The sequence below is a fragment of the Octopus bimaculoides genome, chromosome 11, assembly GCF_046866305.1.
Source record: "Octopus bimaculoides isolate indiv1 chromosome 11, ASM4686630v1, whole genome shotgun sequence".
Taxonomy (NCBI): domain Eukaryota; kingdom Metazoa; phylum Mollusca; class Cephalopoda; order Octopoda; family Octopodidae; genus Octopus; species Octopus bimaculoides.
In genome coordinates, this window is record NC_142938.1 from 2,399,882 (window position 1) to 2,407,381 (window position 7,500).

The 7,500-nt window shown below is 36.0% G+C and overlaps 1 protein-coding gene across 1 annotated transcript in view; it reads right to left on the bottom strand.

The window, feature by feature from the left end:
- Nucleotides 1–7,500, bottom strand: part of LOC106883653 (uncharacterized) — a 125,293-nt gene that overhangs the window by 74,469 nt on the left and 43,324 nt on the right. The gene's annotated exons all lie outside the window — the stretch shown is intronic.

The window sequence follows — 7,500 nt, forward strand, 5'->3', positions numbered from 1 at the left end:
GTATGTATGTATGTATGCACATATGTTAAATATGTGTGTGGATGTATGTACGCATATACGTGCGTGTTTATGAATGTGTATACCTATATGTCCGTGCGTGTATGTGTATATATATATATATATATATATATATATATATATATATATATATATATATATATATATATATATATATATATATATATAATTTTATGATTAAGAATAGTTGTTTTTTATTATTATTATTATTATTATTATTATTATTATTATTATTATTATTATTATTATTAAGGCGGCGAGCTGACAGAATCGTTAGCACGCCGGGCGGAACGCTTAGCGGTATTTCGTCCGTCTTTAAGTTCTGAGTTAAAATTCCGCTGCGGTCGACTTTGCCTTTCATCCTTTCGAGGTCGATAAATTAAGTACCAGTTCAATACTGAGGTCGATGTAATCGACTTACCCCCTCCCCACAAAATTGCTGCCCTTGCAGCAAAATTTGAAACCATTATTATTATATAGCGTGCTTTCACTTCACTACCGAGCGCAGCTCTGTGTGCCTTGGGTATATGCTGTGGTTTGCTGTGATGCTCTCATTTTCACTGTATTGAAAGTGTTTTACGTAGGATGTGTGCGGTGCCTAGTAGTCCTATTTTCTGTATGTTATATATATTTGATAGTCCTGGTGTTTTTGTTATGTGTTCGTCTGAATATTTTTTCATCATACCTAATGCGTCTACTATGATAGGAATTGTTATCACATTTTTAGACTCCACATTTGAGTTCCCTCTATTTCCAGGTCTTTGTATTTCAAAAGTTTCTCCATTTCTTTTAGAAAAACGTTGTCATCTGTTGGTATTGATACATCCATTAGAAAGCATTTTTTTTATGATCTCTGACAACTATCCTCGGCTAATTGGCCATAATTTCTCTATCTCTGTTTATTGGCATATCCCAGAGTATGGTTGCCTTCTCATTTTCTGTGACCTTTTCTGGCGTGTGCCTATACCATCTTTTTTCTGTTGTTATTCTGTTGGCATAGCTTCCAGCGTATATAGATCCCAACTCTGTCGTGTATGTGGATTTAGATTCCTTCTTAGTCAGGTCAGTCAGAGAAACCCCAACGGAGATGAAACCATTCATCTCTTTATCTGCTTATCAAAGAGAAGGTAACTCTATATAAATCCTGCATCTTGGTAACTAATGGGCTTGTGTCACTTGTTGCGCCAAACCAATGCAAGTTTGAAGGACGGGAGAGTGGAACTGGCTCTGTACAAACCAAGCGCACTATAAAAATAAACCTTTGTTGCCCGGTGGCGGTAATTTATTGAGTGTTTGAAGTAGGTTAAGGGAGTAAACCCTTACGGAAAATCCGGAGAGAGGAACCCTAAGGCAGATAGAGCGGTTATACTTAACCGATATCTGGCACGCCTCGCGGCTTATTAGATATTGTGAACGTGTTGTACGTCGTGTCACCAGGACAAGCAGAGTGTCCTAATGTGGTTATTCGACTTCTCAAATAGAACCATTGCATGTTAGAAAAGGAAGCCTGCATTGAGTGATATAAGTTCTAGATGGGTTATGTATATATGGAGAAAAAAGGGAAACATCTATTGTCATATAGATCAGCTCGATCAGGGCTGACCTGGGTCATCATCATCATCATCATCATCATCAATAACAACACGTAAACAATGAAAGGCCAGCCAGCCTGGTGGATACTATAATATAGCATAGAGTCTCAGTTTTAACACACTCTCACACTCACACTCACACTTACACACGGACACACATGCAAGCAAGCAAAGTCAAAAACACGTTTAGATACGAACCCACATTTAAACAGACACACGCATACAGCCGCTCACACACACAAACGCACTCACATATATATATAGACATGCACTCAGCTGCTCAAAACCACTCAGACAGATATACATTAACCAATTTTAGTGCTGAAGTCAGACAATAGGAAAAAGAAAATCTCAACCGCCCGAAAACAACGCTGCCCAGAAACCAACAGAGACGAAGCAGCAACCAATTTCCGCCATTTTGAATTTTAAATCTAAACAAAACGACGCCATTTTGTAAAAAGGGTTTTCTCTTTTTTAGTTCTTATTTTGCTCCTAAATATTCGTTATTGTGAATGTGTTCGTGAATATTTGATAAACCAACTACTACTACTACTACTACTACTACTACTACTACTACTACTACTACTACTACTACTACTACTACTGCTGCTGCTGCTGCTACTGTTATATATATATATATATATATATAATTATGTGTATTTCTTCTATCTTAATGAATAAAAATTCTTCTGATAGAATAAAGTATGCAATTATAACATGCGTTTTCTCCAATCCTTAAATTCTTAAATATATATATATATATATATATATATATATGTGTGTGTGTGTGTGTGTGTGTGTGTGTGTGTATATATGTGTATATTTGTATATGTACTTACATTTTACACACACATACACACACACATTTATATATATGATATGTAAAGACCAATCCAGTCATCTGGAAGGACGGTTAAACTGTTGAATTGGGTCGGGGTGTTGTAGTGGCGGTGGTAGTGTTGGTGGTGTTTCTATTTTTATCGGTATTGATGGTGGAGATGGTGCTATAGTTAATGTGAATGGTTTTTGCTAGTGTTTGTGGTCGTAGTTATCATGGTCGTAGACGTTAGAACTGGGTGTTGGTTGGTGGTGTTGCTGTTTCTGGCCGCGGCTGGTGCGAGCGGTAGCGATGACGCAGAGTGAAGTTGTTGACGTGCAGGACAATCACGGCGAAGGAGAAGAAGAAGATGAAAGTCTTTATGATGAGAATGACGTATAATGGTGTTGACAATGACGACTGTGTTGGTGGTGATGTCGATGATGACGATGATGGTGGTGACAATAAAATAATAATAATAATGGTTTCAAATTTTCCACAAGGGGAGGGGGCCGATTCAATTACATCGACCCCAGTGTTTCACTGGTACTTTATTTATCGACCCCGAAAGGATGAAAGGCAAAGTTGACCTCGGTGGAATTTGAACTCAGAACGTTAGGACGGACTAAATGCCGCTAAGCATTTTGACCTGCATGCTAACGATTCTGCCAGCCCGCCGCCTTAATAATAATAATAATAATAATAATAATAATAATAATAATAATAATAATAATAATAATAATAATAATAATAATAATAATAATAATAATAGGGAGAAAGCGAGAGAGGTATGGCGTGCAAAATCTAGTGTTTATATTTTTGTTATTGTCATTCCTGCTTTTCCACTGTTTGATGGCGCTAATTTAAACGGACCCACGATCAATGTATTCTGATCTCATGATACGGATATAGTATAGTCCTAGAACACTACATTTTCTGCCATCATGGGGCTGCACTCTTTTGTTTTAATTTAGCCGGGTAGAGGGGCGGGTGTAGCTGTGTGGTAAGATGTTTACTTCCTAACCACATGATTTCAAGTTCAATCCGACTGCAAGTGTCTAGCGCAATAATCCCGAGTCGGCGAAAAATTAGATTGGGTTGACAGAAAATGGAAGAAGCACATCTATATATCTATCTATCTATCTATTTATCTATCTATCTATCTATTTATCTATCTATCTGTCTGTCTGTCTGTCTGTCTATCTGTCTGTCTGTCTGTCTGTCTGTCAGTCTGTCTGTCTGTAAATTCGTGTCAGTGTCTTTGTGTTAGTTTTTGCTACCCCCAATCCTTGACAACCGGTGTTGGTCTGTTTAAATCCCTGTAGTGTTCGGCAAAGAAGACCGATAGAATAAGAACAAGACTTGAAAGAAAATAAGTATTGAGGTGGTCCGATTTGTTCGACTAAAACCCCACAAGGCACTGCCCCAACCTGGTTGCTGTCCAATGACTGAAACAAGTACAACATAAAAGATATGAACTGAGGAAATATTTGGTTGCTATTTCTAGCAGGTTGAGCTGCCTTGCAAAGGCTGCCTGCTGAGGGCTGACGATACATGAGTCTACCATATTAATATATAATGAGTGAAAACGACGCGGGTGAATGGAAAAGAAAAGAGAAGGCCGCACGGCGTTCGTCTGGGTCATGTGACATCCAGACGGGATAATTATGTTCCACTGAAAAATTAATATAGTCACGTGATACTAATTGTGTCACTGTTGTCGTTTGTGTTAATGTTCTTATTTTCATTGTTATTGTTGTTGTGACTTGTTGCCGCGGGAAATATGACAACAACTAAAGCGCTTCGAGTCTTTTCAGTTTCGCTTCAGTCGTTGCATTCTCTGTTAGGGGCAATCCGTTCAGCCGATAGACGCTAAAAGTTTGAGCTTTCTACTGAGATACTTGGTGCAATGGACGATGTTGAGCGATTCCTACAGAACATTGTGTTTTGTTCGACGCTCGAAATGTGTCACAGTGGAAATTACAAGGACAAATCACTAGATTTATATAAAATCGATAAGGGAAGACAATAAACATCGAAAGACAAACATGAAAAACAGCCGAATAAATAAAACAAGACTTCCGAAATGATAACACAATTAAAGCCGCTTATTAGGATCACTCTGGGACGGAGCTTTTTATATATTTGTGTAGAGGTATAAATGCATGTCTGTATTCATTGATGTTTGCATGTATTTATGTGTTTATGGTGGTTGGTAAACGATAAAATTCGAAGGCAATACTGCGACGAATGAGAAAATGTCTGGACAAGAATCGGATCATACACCACATCAGCTGAGTTGGAAATTTTGGGTAAACAAGAGATCCGTTGGCATTGGCGCTCACACACACACACGTACGTGTGCTCGGGCGTGTGTATGTGTCTATGTATATATATATATATATATATATATATATATATATATATATATATATATATATATATATATATATGTGTGTATGTGTGTGTGTGTGTGTGTGTATATGTATGATTGAGTGTCTGTGCGTGCGTGAGTATGTAAGTGTATGTAGGTGAGTGCGACTATTTTTATGTGTGTGCGATCGCATATGTATATATATATATATATATATATATATATATATATATATATATATATATATATATATATATATATATGTATATATGTATATATATATGCATATATATATGTATATATATTTATGTATATATATAAAATGTGCGCATTTGTAATGCTTGTGCCTGTGCGCACATACATGTATATATATTTACATATGTACACATACACACATTTAAATATATATATATATATATATATATATATATATATATATATATATATATATATATATATATATATATATGTATATGTATATGCATATACACATTTATATGCACATATACATGTTCTTATATCTTTTTCTCTTTCTTTGTCTCTCTATCCCTTTATATATATATATATATACATATATATATATATATGCGTGTGTGTGTGTGTGTGTGTGTGTGAATATGCGCAGACACACGGGTATAGCTTGAAGCGCGCGCACGACCGTGTCTCTGCATAGTTTTCTCCTAATTCTCGCCACATTTAATCAAACAATAACATCGGACTTTGTGCAATCATTGAGACATAATAATAATTAAGAGAAATGAAAAATCTCACACACAATTTACTTCGTCCGAACTAACAAATATGAATGGAATTGAAATTACTTGAGAAAATTCTGCGCAGCACTTGCTTCTAATGTCTTATCTTAATGGTCTGACAGTTTGGCGAATTGTTGACAGTTGTGGGAGGAAATGGTAATAATTTCTCAGTCGTTTCTATTGGAATCGAAACACCGATTACCATTTTATCGATCTCTTATCCTGCTCTTTTTAACGACCAGTACCGTCGCCCCCCCCACCACCACATGAAACAGCAATTCTCTAAGTACCGCTAGCACCACCACCGGCATCACTGTCATCATAATCATCATCACCATCATCATTACCACCACCACGACCACCACCATCAGCACCACGACGACCACGACCACGACCACGACGACCACCACTACGACCACAAAAAATGTATATGCATAAAAACGTATATATATATATACATGTTTGTGTATTTGTAGAGTGCATATATATGTGTGTGTGTGAGTGTGTGTGAGTATACAAATAAAAACAAACGCGCACACACAAACATACATTCACTCTCATGTAAACATTTAACCCACGTGCACCAACGCAGACACAACTCATATGCGCGCGCATGCATACGCAACTCTCACCACCAGCACGTGTGTGTACAAAGAGAGAGAGAGAGAGAGAGAGTGAGAGAGTGAGAGAGAGAGAGAGAGAGTGAGAGAGTGAGAGAGAGAGAGAGAGAGACAGAGAGAGACAGAGAGAGAGTGACAGTGAAATAGAATGACAAAGTGATAGAGATAGACGGAAAGAGAGAGAGAGAGAGAGACAGAGAGAGACAGAGAGAGACAGAGAGAGAGTGACAGTGAAATAGACTGACAAAGTGATAGAGATAGACGGAAAGAGAGAGAGAGAGAGAGTGAGAGAGAGAGAAAGAGCGAAGGAGAGAGAGAGTTAGAGAGAGACTATGAAATTCTAGCCAATCTTACTGAATAAATAATCTTCTTATCAAATAAATCATTTTTGATTTCTGCCTGTTCAATCATATATATATATATATATATATATATATATATATATATATATATATATATATAACCATTTATCATCATAAATATACAGGGATTAGCATTGAGTTGCTTCTCAATGCTAATCTCAATGCTAATCCCTGTATATTTATGATGATAAATGGTTTTACCGATAAAGGTTTTTTCATACTGAACTACTTGGCAAAATTGTTAATTGTTAATTCTATTATTAATTGACGATTCCCTGCCCTTATTCTTGTATATATATATATATATATATATATATATATATATATATATATATATATATATATATATATATATATATATATATATATATGTATATATATATATATATATATATATATATATATATATATATATATATATATATATATATATATATATATACATACTGTATTATGTATTGCAATGAGAAATATATGCAATACGTCATGACACTGTGCTTCTGTAAAGTGTTGCCTTTAGGGAAGGGCAGTCGGCAGCCTTCATCAGCCGGAAAATAAATAAGCGATAATTTTCTCCTATCTCACTCACTTATAATAACGTTTCGGGTTATACTTCTAGAAATATAGCGCATGCGCAGAAATACATGTCTCGGTACATTAGAAGTGTTTTCTATTTCAGTAAATAAGTTTCGAAGTAGTTTTTTTTTTTTTACTAACTAAAGGAAAATACCATGCTAGACTATATAGAATTAAACATAAGATTATCGAGCTCTCTCGTTAATTGCTCGCTGGAAAATCCATTGCTTTGTGTAGTTTTTAGAACTCTCTTTCTAACCCCACCCACACACGCCAATACTCTGACACACGTACACACCTATCCACGTGAGTTTGTGCTATATAACGTGTGGATATATAACGTGTGTATATGACCGTGCGATTTGTGTTTGTGTGCGCGCTTGTAT